At 39.1% G+C, this 15,946-nt stretch overlaps 1 protein-coding gene across 6 annotated transcripts in view; it reads right to left on the bottom strand.

Annotated features, from left to right (window-relative positions):
- Positions 1-15,946, bottom strand: part of slc8a1b (solute carrier family 8 member 1b) — a 302,343-nt gene that overhangs the window by 273,000 nt on the left and 13,397 nt on the right. The gene's annotated exons all lie outside the window — the stretch shown is intronic.

Below are 15,946 nucleotides of genomic sequence, written 5' to 3'. Positions count from 1 at the left end.
AGCTATAAGCAAGCTCCATACAGAAAACAACTTATTGTGTGGACTGCTGAAAAGGCAACTGTACAATACTGAGTTGGTGTGGTTGGGTACTTAGTGAAGAGTCAATAACAGTTGGATGGCTCTGTGGTGTTATAATTCAGCAATATATTCTAGAAATTAGTAAGCAGCTAAATGTTGGAGTAAGGCTTCCAGCTAAGTTCTGGAAGCTATGGGGGCTCAGAAGGAAGGAATAGTTCAACGCAGTTTTGAGCAAAGCTGAAAGAACCTACAAATTGTATTTGCTTTGTGCAACAAACCCAGATGAGAGCTCAGAAAAATTATGGAGCAGTACTAACTAGCTGTCAGCGAAAAGTTGGAGTTATACCTCACCAGTGAAAATGCTAGACTGCAGTTTTCAAGGAAACATAATCCCAAAAAAAAGGTGAATCACATAAAAAATTGGGATAGTCCGTGCTGCAGTGGTTTTGATGGAGTTCCAAGGCTACATCATCAAAGATGAAGAATTGGAATCCTGTGTGATGTTCTCATGAAACTAGATGATCCATAGCAACCCTTAGATGTTAGAGATGCTTAGAAATTGTGGGAACTGTCTTGATCATGTTTTCTAACTTATGTGTTCTGGGTGGTGATTGATTATAGTTTTTCAATTCACCATATCTGCCATATGTTAAGTCTGGTGTGATAGAACATAAGTCATACCTATTGATACAGTCTAAATATTTTCTGCCAATAATTTATGGCTATTTGTTGAATAGGTTTTGTTTGTAATAAAGTAGTTTTTCTTTGCTGACTAAGAAACTTGGCTAACTGTTTCGAGTACTTAAATAAATACAATCTAATACCTATGTATTTGGCTCTTTCAGCAGTCTGGTTAAATTTGCAAGTTGTTAGAACCAGGAATGGGACTAAAAAGCAATCTGTATATTTCTCTAACTTTAGTTACACTGACAGAACACTCCCCAGTTGCCTGATTAGTGAAGCTCAAAAATCACTCACGAATCTCCACACCTTCTTTCCTCTTTTAACTTTTACCAAAATACATGAGATATCCACAATGCTAGTTGATGATTTCTTCACATGAAAAAATTTAGTATGGCTCTGACAAGTTGTTTTACAGATATATGTACTTCCTGCCACAAACTCTCCCAATTTACCTGGACTAAGGACCAGCATAATACATGTTGGCTTGTCTGCATTCACTTCTTACATTACTGATTCACAGTAGCATCAGTGTTTACCATTGACAAATATGCCACAGCAACAAGGCTCCATCACTAGTACCTTTCTAATACATCATTTCTACCACTTAGAAGAACAAGGACAGTTGTAAAGTCATCTACAACAAGTTCATCTCCAAACTACAGAATGTTCTGACTTGGAATTATGATTCCATTCCTTCACAATTCCTGGGTCAAAATCCTGAAACTGTTTCCCGAGCATCATACTACGTTTATCTACACCCCAAGGACTGCAGTGGTTCAAAAAGGCAACTTACACCATCTTCTAAATAATCTTGACAAGGTGGATGTGGAAAGAACGCTTCTTCTTGTAGGTGAGTATAGAACTAGGAAACTTTAAAAAAAGAGTGCAATTGCCCTTTTAGGACAGAGATAATGAAAAATGATTTCTCTCAGACTAAGAGGCTTTGAAACTCTCCACCTCAGAAGGCAGCGGAGGCAGGTCATTTAATAGGTCTAAGGCAGAAGAAGATTAATTCCCCATACAATAAATTTATCAAGGGTTAATGGAAATGTGGAATGTGAAACACAAACAGATCGGCCATGATCTTACTGAATGACAGAACAGACTCCAGAGGCTGAATCTTATGCTCCTGACTAAGCGGCAGCTCTTATAGTTTCATGGAAGGCTTCTCTCTGCAAGGCCTAGTGAGTTTTCTCACTACATCTCACCAAATTGTAACTTCTTACGCCATCCTTATGTTGTCCCTCTTGTCAGATTCTAGCCCCAATTATGACTTACCAAACTGGGAGCAACTCACTCCTGCCAGAATATCACAGAATTGACAGCATCCTTTGCACCAGAAACATCTGTAGTGACCTCTGCACCACAATGTACAGCGAACAAAGTGCACTGTAAGTGAGACAGAGAAGTGCCACGAGTGATCTTAGAGACAGGCACATATGGGATGCCAATGTTTGTCGACACTGAGGTGCCTCAATCCAGTGAATATGAAACATGCCCCAAGACTTTGGTGCCTGGTGTCCAACATGAAAGTCCTTTAGAGCAAGCAGCAAGTTTAAGTTGCCAGGTACCACATCTGAAATCCATGTCAACAATTCTTGAGAAGTGGTTTGTTCACGGTTGGTGATACATTAGAAAAGTGCATATTAATAAGATCTGTAAGTTAACACAGTCATTAACAAGCAACAATGTCCTGCAATTTGCCTACTGACATAACAGGTTCACAGCAGACGCCATTTCCCTTGCCCAGCACTTAACCTGAGTACACCTGGATAAGGATACATATGTCAGACCTCTGCTCATTCACTACAGGTCCACCTTCAACCATTATACCCTCCAGACTGATCTCAAAACTTAAAGACCTAGGTCTCAGCTCTGCTCTCTGCAACTGCATCCTCAGCTTCCTGACCCACAGACCACAATCAATGAAAATAGACAACTTCACTTCCTCCATGATAAACTCAACACTGGAGACCTCAAGGATGCGTTCTCAGCCCCGACTGTACACCTGCACACCCACGACAGTGTTGCCAAATTCTGAACAAACGCCACCTCCAAGTTTGCTGATGACACCACCGTGGCAGAATGGACATCAAGCAACGATGAGTCAAAATGAGATTGAGGGCTTGGTGATGTGATGCAATGACAACAACTGTGTTTATTGCTCACAAGTACTGGTGCAATGTCAGTAAAACAAAAGAACTGATCATTAACTTCAAACAGAAAGGAGGAGAATACATCTCCATCAACATCAAGTTCTCTGGAGTGACAATAAACGGCAACCTGTCCTGGACCTCCCACGTAGCAGCAATGGTCAAAAAGGCACAATATTGCCTCTTGTTCTTCAGGTCGCTCAGGATATTTGGCAGGTCCACAATGACTCTCACCAACTTTTAGTCTGTCTGGGTGCATAACAGCCTGGTATGGCAAAGACCACCACCAACCTTCCATCATGGACTCCATTTATACAGCTTGCTGCCGCGGAATGTCCGCCAACATCATCAAAGACCTACCCCAGCCCGGTAATGCTCTCCTACAACCTCTTCCAGCATGCAAAAGATACAGAAGCTTGAACACATGCACCAGCAGGTTCAAAAACAGCTCCTTTCCTGCCATTATTAGACTGATGAATAGACCCTCTAACTTCAAGTAATGTTGACCTTGTTAATGTTGCTTAGCACATGTCCCGTCCAGTGTAACCTGTATGCCTTACCTGTCCAAGTTTTTTTCACCCTATGATTTGAAGATCCTTGCTTAGTATGATCTGCCTGTACTGCTTATAAACAGAGCTGTTCACTGTACTTAGGCAGATGTGGCAATAAATAAAGTCAAATCAATCAAATGCCCTTGACAGGCAAATTGCTGCTACCTAATGAGAATGTCACCCAGAATGTAGTTAAAAGACGCAGTGAGATAGGCCTCAGCAGGCTTCTTCCACCACTTCTTAGCAAAGCACATACCATTCAGAGTTCTATAGGATTGTGCTCGACGGGTCATCCTCTGCTCCTAATTCTTATGTTGTCAAGGGAGGTTAGGTGTGAGCAATAAACACAGTACTTATCTTGGCAGCAACATATATATCCATGAATAATTTTTGTAAAAACTGAAACAATCTACTAGAATCTTGAACAAATTCCCAATCTGCCTATCAGTTTGACAGATGCAAAACAACATTGGGAAAGTCAGATGTGAAAAAAACATTTTTGTTAAATCATTCAATGCAAAACAAACGTTCCAGAGAAAGCAAATTTTAATCAATGTAATAAAGCAAATCAGTGAACCAACCCTTCAATGACATTAAAAAAAAATATCCATCTTTAAAAGAACATGCTAGACCATTCCTTCCATGTATATCTGTAGAGATATAATTACACTTGCATGGTTGCATACGCATAATTGTCAGGCACTTCTTCAGAGATTTGCCTATCAGCAGATGTAATTTCAGTGAAGCTACTGATACATTGCATGAATGAAGTTTCTGTTAATCTTGGAGTGTAAATTACCTGTCACCCAAAAACAAATGTTCATTCCATCATAATAGCTTTTCTAGTCTTTCTCTAAATTATCAAAACTATACAGTCAATATTGCTAAGACATTTCTTTTACCAAGTCAGTGAAAAAGGAGGCAGGTCCCAAATCTAACTTAGACAGAATAGGGATTGAATCCCAGGCTGTTTGGCATTAATCTGATCCACTTGCTAGCTCTCTAAACAACTGAGCTAACCATCTCCCAAGGTGATGAAATAAAGCAATGGAGGTTCTAACAGTTAATGTGTCACAGCAAACAGATTGGGTGTGTTTGAGGATGCTGACTCTTATAATGGCAGAAACAGTGCATGCCAATAATCTTCGAATCCTCCACACATATAGAGTTGCAGAATTGCAAATGTTACACCTTTGTTCAAAACGTTGCATGGATAAACCCAGCAACTACAAGCCAATCAGTTTAACCTTACAAACAATAATTCAAGACAAAATTAAGAATCACTTGGGCAAGTATGAATTAATATGAAAAATCTGTTTAGCTAATTTGATGAGACAATAGTTGGCGCAGATAATACGGTTGATCCTTTTTATTTGGACTCTCAAAATGTGTATCATGAAGTGTCATGGAATTGAGTTGTCAGCAAAGCTGAAGCAAGTGGAATTAATGAGAAAGACTGTATGATCCAAAGTTGGCTGAGTGGCAGGTAACAGTAAGCAGCAGTGAATAGATGAATTTTGGTCTGCAATACATATACAGAGGAACCTCGATTATCTGAATATCAATTATCCGAATATCGGATGATCCGAAAGAGATCTCAAGGTCCCGATAGAAACATTACAAGAAATTTGTGTTTCCAACACTGATTGTATCTTTTGTTTATAATGATTAAAAATGAACTCGGCTTACTGAAATGCTGCCGAGAACAGTCCTGAACATTGATGGGAGCCCAGGCACCGTCTCCAAATGACTGACCGTCTGCCTTCTCTCTCTCTCTCCCCACACATTTTCCCTGGAGTTCTGTACAGGTGTGTACTCTAAACCCCCCCCTTCCCCAGATAATCTCTCCAACATTGTCCTGTACAGGGCAAAGGTGGAACCTGTCAAAAAGTTGCAGTAAAAAGTTGTGTGAGAGGGTATGTGTGTGTGTGTGTGCGCACGCTATTTGGAGACTCACCCCCAAAAGGCAGCAGCAGCAGCAGCCTTTTTGGTGTCCAGTCCTGCTGCCCCGGAGAGGGAACAGGGGCATGGAGGTGGTGTTGGACAGAGTTGGGGACAGGTGGGGGCGGGAGGCTTGCAGAGTTGGGGGCAGGCGGGGAGTGGTGTTGGACGGGGTTGGATGCGGGGGTGGGCGGTGTTGAACAGGATTGGGGAGCAGGCGGGGGCTTGTGGTGTGCTGTTGCCTCGTCTCCTGAATGGGGAGCAGACTTAACAGAAAACTCCAAGCACCGGGGGAAAAGCATTGAATCAATTAACCAAATAATGAATTATCCATTTCGTTCGGATAATTGAGGTTCCTCTGTACAATGAATGTCCCTGGGGTCAGCACTAGGACCACTGTTGACTTTTGTATTCAATGACTGAGATTTAGGTGTGCAGGACTCATTTTCAGAATATGAATTTGATACAATTATGGGAATGCCACTGCCTGAAGTTCCCCTCTAAGCCATTCACCCTCCTGACTTGTAAATATATTGTTATTCCACCACTGTGCTGTGGTTCAAGAAGGCAGTTCACCACCACCTTCTCAATGGCAACTAAGGAGGCAATAACTGCTGGCCATTCAGCAATGCTCACATTCCACGAGTGAATAAAACAAACTACACTTTCTGGTTTTGTGAGAAGGGTAGTGAAAAGAGTTTATGAAGACAGCTTATAAGACTGACTACAGGTAGTTTTTCTAATAATGTGATGGTTGCGATGTTGTGCAACCACGCATTATAGAAACACTGCACTTTAGAAACAACGCTTAAACTGTTGGCAATGTAATCACATTAAAGCCAACACTCGTTTTAAACATGCGCACTTCAGAAACACTGTCCCAATTCTTCAATTGTATTAGAGCGAATTTGCGTTAACCAAACATGTTATAGCAGAACAAACTGTAAGTTGCTTTTGCAAAAAGTCAGTACCTCAATAGGTAGGAATGAGTGCACCCAGTCCAATTTAATGGAAAAAAATGCAAAGTGATACATTTTGGGGAGAGGAATCAGGATAAGTAAAAGAACTAAAGGTTCACTTCAACAAGGTGTGTACACATAGAGAGATCTCAGAGTACATTAGTGCAAATTGTTGAAGGGCCAAGGTAATTGGAGAATGAGGTCAATAAATCACAGTAACACAATATTTGCAACTTTATAAACTGAAGCATAGAACGTAAAAGCAAAGTTATAAAGAGAGTAGTCATCTCCCTAAGAATAATCCCTCGTGCACATTTCTCCACACCTCACAATCTTGAGCTTTCCCCTCCAGTTGCTTGTAGTAGCCTCTTATTTTCAATTTGTATAGCATCATCAATCTGTTTCTCGTATTTGGCCTACACCCCTCCAATCAAGTTGTTTCCTTTAGCATGTTCTCATGCTTTAGAACCAAAGATGAACTTTTTAAATTTGTTATTTCGTCCTAATTGGAGCACTGTGTTTATTGAACTTTGTTGTGAATTCTTTAGAGAAGCTGCAGAAAAGATTTCAAGAACGGTTCAAGAATGCTTCAACACATGGATTGATTGAAGAAATTGAGGCTGTCCTCTTTTCAAACACTGAAGGAAAGCCTGATAAGAGCTGTTCAAAATTATAGGTAGTGGAGACAGAGTAGATAGGAAGAAATTATTCCCATGGCTGAGGGAATATCACAGGTTTAAAGTAATTGGTACAAGAACCAGAGGTGTAATGAGGAAATGTCCATATTGCAGTAAGGAGTTATTCAATCTTGGATGCATTGCCTGTAGGTATAGTGCAGGCAGATTCAACTTTCAAACAGCTTATAATACTGACTACAGGTAGTTTTTCTAATAATGTGATGGTTGCGATGTTGTGCAACCACGCATTATAGAAACACCGCACTTTAGAATCAACGCTTAAAGTGTTAGCAATATAATCACATTAAAGCCAACACTCGTTTTAAACATACGCACTTCAGAAACACTGTCCCAATTCATCAATTGTATTAGAGCGAATTTGCGTTAACCAAACATGTTATAGCAGAGCAAACTAAGTTGCTTTTGCAAAAAGTCAGTACCTCAATAGGTCAACTGGTGCTACAATATTCTATGATTCAATTTTATGATTATTTCTTCAAGGGCACCACTGACCATTTCATACATTGTTACTAAAATGTTAAATGCAGCAGAAACAGAATTTCAGTAATTAAAATTATTTTATTGTAAATTTATAGTGTAGCACAAATACCAGTTTCCATCTTGCCCATTTCCCTGCCCTGAAACCAACATACAACTGGGAATAATACAGCTTTTTTTAAAATTAACCTTTTTTTTAAATACTCTGTTCAGAGATATTATATGTTTGGAGCAGGTGGAAGTTGAATCCAGATTTCTCAGCCCAGGGGTAGGGTCACTACCACTGAGCCACAACAGTCCCTTTAGAACTCAGCTCCTAATTACAAAAGTCCAATATAATTTGCTGTCAATCAAGTCTAAAACTAGTTAATTTATTTGTGCCTCAAAGGGACTTTCATTTTTTACCGCCATTGTGTATGTTCTTCCTCTTTCCTTCATCTCCAGTTTACTGGCATCAAAACTCAATACCTAATTCTGCTTCTCCAAGATGCCCATTGCTATATTGCTTTCTTGAGTCCTTCTTCCACTGACACTATTTAAGAATTTAAGACTTAAAATTAGTATAAGGTAAGATGTAGTTTCTTTCATTGCTCTTCTCATTGATCTGGTTGTCATGTCCCTTGGTCCTTTGACTTCTCTAAGAAAGTACTAACAGCAAGTGAGAAACAAGATGCTGAATGGCACTTGGACATAATGGGAATTGCCCTGACAATGCTTCTTCAGTTTTCAGTGTTTGCTGTTTAATACAGCTGACAATAAATCTATAACTTCTGACCCAGGACAGTCAATTGTAGCTGATGTTTATATCGAAATTATGAAATTATGAAACTAGCCAAGAATTACACAAATTATGTACTCTTTAAACTCCACTAATGCTGACTGTGAAGCAACCATTATGTAAAGTATGACTGCAGTAGTGTCTAAATATTTCTTCACGCCAAGTGAGATATTACTTAGCGGAGATCAGCAGCCTTCCTGCACTTATATACCTCAAAGCAACGGCTTTATGATGTGACTAGTTTAGCATGTATTATTAAAAATGCATTATCTTTATTCAATAAAAACAAGGAAAATGCATTTTACAATGAATGCACATACATCTTTGGACTGAAAAATAGTTATCCCTTAAGTTAAGATGCAGGGATATAGTTGTTTATGGTGTCTGCACGTAGTGTTTTAATGTGGCTAAACTACCACAAGAGCAAGCTCATAATAGGCAAATCTGAGCTTGCTACAATGTGTGTTATTCATTCTTCCACAAAACAGTTACCATAATGGAACTATATTTCTAAACAGCCTGTCAAATGGAGATTAAATAACTACATTTTCCTTAATCACAACTTCAAATCAAGTACACATAATATAAAACAAATTTTATTATTGTCTGCATTAAATGTAAACAGACTCCATTCTAAGTGTTAATAAATTGCTTTTACCTTAAATAAATTTGCCTACAAGTAAATTATAGAAAGATTATATGTATACACACAAACTTGTTTCAAAATTTAAAAAAGAGAATCTATAAATACACCACTTTCAAACCAAAGTGGTTGAATTTCTATGTACACTGCAGAAGGCAGGGAACAAGACAATTTGGGTGCCTGCATGATGTCACTAACATCAAGTGCAAGTCATTTTGATTGGCAGCTTGTAGCTTTGGAGAACATGATTACTGGTAGGTTTGATGCTTACATTGACCTCTTAACACTGAAAAAAAAGTTGCAGTGGTTTTGTGATAAATATCTTCTACAGGGACTATCACGTTTAGTAATGCAGCAGTGGAGATTCTAATAGGATAAGTGAAGATCTGAAGACAGGTCTGCTTCTCTAGAGAGGGGTGACCTGTAAGATGCTGCAGCAGATCTGTAAGGTACATGTCTAAGAATGCCAACTCCAGAGCATTGATGGTCTGCCAGAAAATGTTCAATTATCTTATCCAAACAACGAAGAATGCAGTTGATTCTTGCTACCTCTTTTGCTCAGATGAGATATTACATTTATCTCCCCTAAGACAACCAAACTTGAGGGCAGAACTAGCTTTTGAACAGATCCTTCATCAGCTGGAAGAGGAAGCTTGGGAGATAATGGAAGCAGACAGCAGGCAAATGTTAAACACAGCAAGGCTGGGGTCCAGTGTGACGTAGTGCAACCTAATTCCTTTAACCTATCCTGTTGTTAGGAAATCACCTGTACAATTGTGGAATCATAGTGCTGTGTTTGTTTTTGTACCACTTTCCCATTAGTTCCTGACTCTTAAGATTTTTCCAATTTTCTCTGTCATTCCATGATTTGTTGCAAGAAATCAAAGGGGATCACCCTCATTATGATGCATCATCAGTCTTTTTCCACGACAGCACTTTTTCAGTCCTTTCTACGCACACATATTAGCAAAGAACTCACACCCAGGTTAGAAGAATGTGAAGAGAAGAGAGCTTTGAACTGGTTGAGAAGGACACAAAGAGGCCAAAAGAAATACAGACAGATCAAATGAGTGAACAAAATGTTCAATTGATAAGTGTTAGATTTGCCTGTAAGAATTGAAAAGCAGGACATTTTATTAAAATGTGGTAAGCATTTGGATGCACTCATACAAGGAACATAAAGTTAGCATACAGGTATAGCAAACAATTGGAAAAGCGTATCGCCTGTTGGCCTTTAGTACATGGGATTCGACTATGAGAGTAAGGAAGTCATGGTACAACTGTATAAATCTTTGACATGACCATAACCAGAACAGAACGCGTACAGTTTTGCTCCTCAAGAAAGGATATTCTTGCATTGTAGGCGGTACAGCAACGTTTCACTGAATTGGTTCCTTGGATGACCGAATGAGTAAACTGCGGCAGTATGCACTGGAATTTAGAAGCTTGAGAGGTGATCTCATTGTAACATGGAAGAGAGTGAAGCGCTTGATGTGGAGAGAATGAAGTCTCAGAACAAGATACTGATCATTTAGAACTAAGATGAGAAGAATATGTTCACTGAGGATATTATAAATCTTTAGAATTGTCCATACCAAATCAAGATGCTCCATCAATGAGTATACCTAAGGTTCTAACTGACCATAACATGGTAGAATTTAACATTCAGTTTGAAGGGAGAGAAACTTGGGTCAGAAACAAATGTGGTAAGCTTAAATAAGGATAATTAAAAATGAATGAAAGCACAGTTTTCTGGAATGGATAGGGAAGCAGTTTAGCAGCAAATATATAAAAAAACTAGCTCATAGCAAAAACATATTCCAGTGAGGAAGAAGGATTCTAGGAAGGGGGATAAGCCAACCATGATTAATCAGGGAAGTTCAGGATAACATCAGAATGAAAGAAAAAAAACATACAATGTAGCAAAGATAGATTATTGGTGACCCAGAAGATTGGTAAAACTTTTAAAAAAAGACCAAAAATAATAATGGGAAAGAAAATAAACATTGAGAGTAAATTTACAAGTAATATCAAGACAAACATTAAAGCTTCTTAAAATATATAAAAATGAAGGGAGAAGCTAAAGTGAACATAAACCACAAGAATGAGGCTGGGGAAATAATAATGGGGGACCAAGAAATGGCAGAGGAGTTGAATAAATATTCAGTCTTCACAACAGACACTAACTGCATTCCAATATTATTAAATATTCAAGGGGCAAAAGGAAGAGAGGAAATAAATACAATACATATCATTAGTGAAGAAGTGTTATGGGGCTAAAGACCATTAAGTCCCCTGGACTCAATGAGATGCATCCTAGGATATGAAAGGAAGTAGGTTTAGAAGTAGTGAATGCAAATGTTAGCAATCCCCTAGAAATCCTTATATTCTGGAAAAGTCCCAGAGAATTTGAAAACTGCCAATGTAAAACTTTTATTGAAGAATGGAAGGAGACAAAATGAGGTAACTGAAGGCTAGTTAGCTAAACATCTGCTATTGGGAAAATGTCACAGTCTACTATAAAGGATGTAACAACACAGCATTTAGTTAGGCAAGAGTCAACTTGGCTCATGAAGGAGAAACCTTGCCTGATAAATTGAATACAATTCTTTACAGGAGCTAACAAGCAGGATGGATAAAAGGAAAACACTGATTGTAATATATTCTAATTTTCAGAAGGTGGTGGATAACAAAACAAGAGTTGGGATAAGGGGAGAAAGTGAGGACTGCAGATGCTGGAGATCAGAGCTGAAAATGTGTTGCTGGAAAAGTGCAGCAGGTCAGGCAGCATCCAAGGAACAGGAGAATCGACATTTCGGGCATGAGCCCTTCTTCAGGAATTGGGATAAGGGGGACAATTTCAGGATGGCAAACTGTAACTAGCTGAATGCCACAGAAATCAGCATTGGGGCCAGAATTATTTACAATATGCATTGGTTACTTGGATACGGAAAGTGAATGTACTATAGAAAAGTTTGCAGATAACACAAAAAAAGGTAGCAATGCAAATGGTGAACATGACACAAACAGTCTGTAGAGGATAGGCAGGTTAATTGAGTGGGCAAAAACTTAGAAGATGGAATAAAATGTGGGAAAATGTGAGGTTATACACTTTGGCAGGAAGAATAAATATGCTGAATATTGTTTAAATAGAAAAAGACTGCAGAAAGCTACAGCACAGAGGGATTTGGGAATCCTCGTGCATATATCACAAAAGCGAACGTACAAGTTAAATGGGTGGTAGGGAAGGCATGTGGAATGTTGCCCTTTAGATCAAAGGGAATGGAATATAAAAATATGGATGCTTTGATAAGTCTATGCAAGGCACTAGTCAGACCATACCTGGAATCGTTTGAACAGTGTTGGTCCTCTTATTCAACGAAAGATACACAGAGATGGAAGGCAGTCCAGAGCGAGTTCACCAAACTGATTGTGACTATGGAGGACCTGTCTCATTAGGACATATTGAGTAGGTTGGGTCTGTATGCTCTGAAGTTTACAAAATTAAGAGACAACCTTACTGAAACACACAAGATTCTTCAGGAACTTGACAGGGCAGATGCATAAAGATTGTTTTCCCTCGTCAGTCAGTAGAAGATTGAGAGCATAATCTCCACATAAGGGGTTATCCATTTCAAGCAAAGATGTACAGGAATTTCCTCTCTCAGAAGGTAATGAATCCTTTACTGCATAGAGCTGTAGAAGCTGCGCCATTAAGCATATTGAAGGCTAAGACATTAGATTTTTAATCAGTACAGGAATCAAGTATTTTCAGCAATTGACACGAAAGTGGAGTTGCAGATTATCAGATCATGATCTCATGGAATGGTGTCATGATTTTGGTGGACTCAAAGACCTACTTTTGCTCCTACATCTTTTGGTATAACAGCATGTACGAAAGAGTTCAAATGATAGTTGCTTGCTGGAACACAACCTGAGTATTGCTGAAAAAGGAGACACACTGTTGAAGCGTTTCATTCTTGCCTCAGAACAAATGCGAGATGGCAAATTTCAAAGGGAGCAACAATTTATACTGTATGAGAACTGAACAAAATTATACTAACAACTAACTGAAGATCATCAGTCGGGCTCAAAATGTTGCTCACTTAAACTTGCTAACAACTACATTTATTCAGACAACGAGATCTGTCATCTGCAGGAAAAATGAGCATGTCTAGACACAAGCCTTTACTGGATTATAGAAGATTGTAGGTTCCTGGTATATTTTCCATAAAAAACAGCTTGACCAATCAGAGGTGACATGACAACTGATCAGCAGACTTTTCTTTTGCAGTGTAAGTTGTTGTTCCCTTTGAAATTTGGCATTCTTGCATCGGCACTGATGAGCGTGAAATTTAAAGTTTCACCAGCACGTCTCTTGTTTCAGCAATACTTGAGTTCAAATGAGGTGGTGGTTAGGAAATAAAGATGCAGTAGAAAAGAATAAATGATTAAAAATGATACTTTCTAATCGACCTGCACAGGAATGCTATTACACATCGCTGGGGTAGGTGAGGCTTGAACTTGGGCCCTCTAGCCCAGAAGTAGGGACATTATCACTGTGCTACAAGAGCCCTATGATGAAAAGTGATGGTTGATGAGTTGATGGAGTACAGCTGAGGCTGCAGGCTGATGCTGAAATTCTCCACCACTCTGAATCATCAGCACTCTCCTCCCTTTGTAGACAACAGTAGCAAAGGCACACAGAAGGAAGCACACCACTATTATCTTGGCTTTCTCCCAAGGCTAAAGTGTAGGAAATCCCAACTTTGTTCCAAGCAACAGATTTGTTGTTTCAGCACCCTTTGATAACTGTTGTGGTCGAAATACATTTACTGTTGTTTCTGATCTCCACTTGTATCCTTGGATTTCAAAGCCAGGTAATCCGTCAAGTCAACACAGTATATCTATTATCTGGTGTCAACTAGCCTGCAATGTGCTGCATTTCTTTCTGTGAACAAAATACTAGATTGCTCCAGGATATAAGCATTATGAAGACTACCTGGAAAGTGAGTGTACATCTGCATGAACCATTGTCTGTGTTTAAAATCAGCTAGATAGTTGGAAAAGGAATCCTCTGCAGCTTATGAATGTGCTTCATTCATTTTGATAAGTGCTAATGACCATAAATGCAATGGATGACGCCATACATTAATGATATAGATCTTAGCATGCAGGTGTTTTCTGAAGGTTTTACAATTGACTCTTGAGAAGTGCATTACCCTCCTACACCGCACTTCACTTCACTAAGCCTCAGTGTAGGTCTGCAAACCTTGAGTAAGGTACGACTTTGTCTGAGCAACCACCCTTTCTGCAATTTATCTCAAATCAAGGAACACTGACTCTCAACAGCTGGCTCATCTGGAGCTCCTGCTCCTGTTCCTTCTTTCCCTGGAAAGTTGTTCAATATTATGTTCATTTTACAATGATACAACACCTCCAGAGTAAGATAAGAGAAACTGGAAAATAAAATGCAGAACAAAACCAGAATACACTTTTGTTAAATCTCTTTCAATCTCCAAATAGAAACCAATTATCTATTTTCAAGAGACTGCCACATTTGAATAGACTAACTATTACTGACTGAGTTCAACATGATTGCTCACCATATTAAAGTGCATGAAATGACATCAGATGATTCACCATCTGTGTCCAAGCTACACTGCAAATGTTGTCAGAAGAATGGGCAGCAAAACCAGATGGATCAATTCTAAATTCTGATTTTAATAATGTTATTGGCTGTAGCATGACAACTGTCCCACTTCATTTCAGAGCAGAGATAACTATCAGATCAAACTTACAAATACAGCTACTTTGGGTCACTCTTGTAAAATACTGCCATACTGGCAAATCGATTCGCCAACACAGAAAAAGAAAATTTGCATAAAATTCAATTCAGAGCCTCTGTAAAAGGTTAATTATTTTGACACTACCCTTTTTTTGGATAAACTTCTGCAACATGTGAACACAGAAACACAAATGGGCCATTTAGTTAGATTCCTCACCATTCACCCAGCTTGTTTCAGAAAATAACATTATTACTGAATAAAAATCTATCAATCTCAGTTTTGAAGGACTAAGCAGCCACCCAGCACCAACTGTTCTTTCTGGGAGAAGGACCCCAGATTTTCATAACTGTGTTTGAAGTGACACTTGGCATCACCCCGTGTGCACCAGACTCTAATTCTGAACACTGCCTGTCGTTATTTGTAACAACCACTAACACAGACCACCACTAGTTGACAATTCTCTGCATTCCTTTATTTGATGGGGAAAGGAGCATGTGGAAGTAAAGACAAATCTACTTCCTTTGGGTAGCAGAGAGAAAAAAGATCCATGGGATTTCCAAAAAAGGAATCAATGTAGAAACATAGTAAATAGGAACAGGAGTAGACCCTTCCAGCATGTGCCACTATTCAATATCATCTTTGCTGATCATTCAACTCAGCTTCTCACTTTCAGCCCAACCCTTTGATCACTTTCGGCCCAAGACCTACAGGAATCACCTTCTTGAAAATATTTAATGTTTTGTTGCCCAACTGTTTCCTGTGACAGAAAATTGCAAAGGCTCTGTGGGTTAAGAAATTTCTCCTCATCTCAGCCTTGAATGGTCTACTCTGCGTTCTTTAAAACTTGTGACTCTTGGCTATGGACTCCCCTGCCATCAGGGAACATCTAGAATTTTATAAGCTCATTTTTAAAAAATGAGATACTAATTTATTCTTGTAAATTCCAATAAATGCAGTCCTTACAACTAAAAGAATCAAAGGGTGAAAGCAGGTTACTGGGTTGAATGATCAGACATGGTCATACTGAATGGCCTAGTCCTGACCCCATTTTCTGTGTTGCTACCTAAAGAAAACTCAATGCGTGAGCTTTTATCCATCGCCGGGATAAATGCACTGGTGCCTCAACCCAATATAATATGGCATCACTGACGGCCAAGCGGCACAGAGATAGACAGACGGGCACATAACACACACAAAAATAAAACAAGCAGAGAAGGGAAGGATGAAAGTGTGTGAGTACGAGGGTAATGACGAG

The sequence above is a fragment of the Chiloscyllium plagiosum genome, unplaced genomic scaffold (assembly GCF_037043375.1).
Source record: "Chiloscyllium plagiosum isolate Xiang-an unplaced genomic scaffold, Cpla_swu_hap1 HiC_scaffold_3, whole genome shotgun sequence".
Classification (NCBI taxonomy): Eukaryota; Metazoa; Chordata; class Chondrichthyes; order Orectolobiformes; family Hemiscylliidae; genus Chiloscyllium; species Chiloscyllium plagiosum.
Note: the sequence above shows the minus strand (reverse complement) of the source record. Positions and strands in the feature narration are given on the sequence as shown.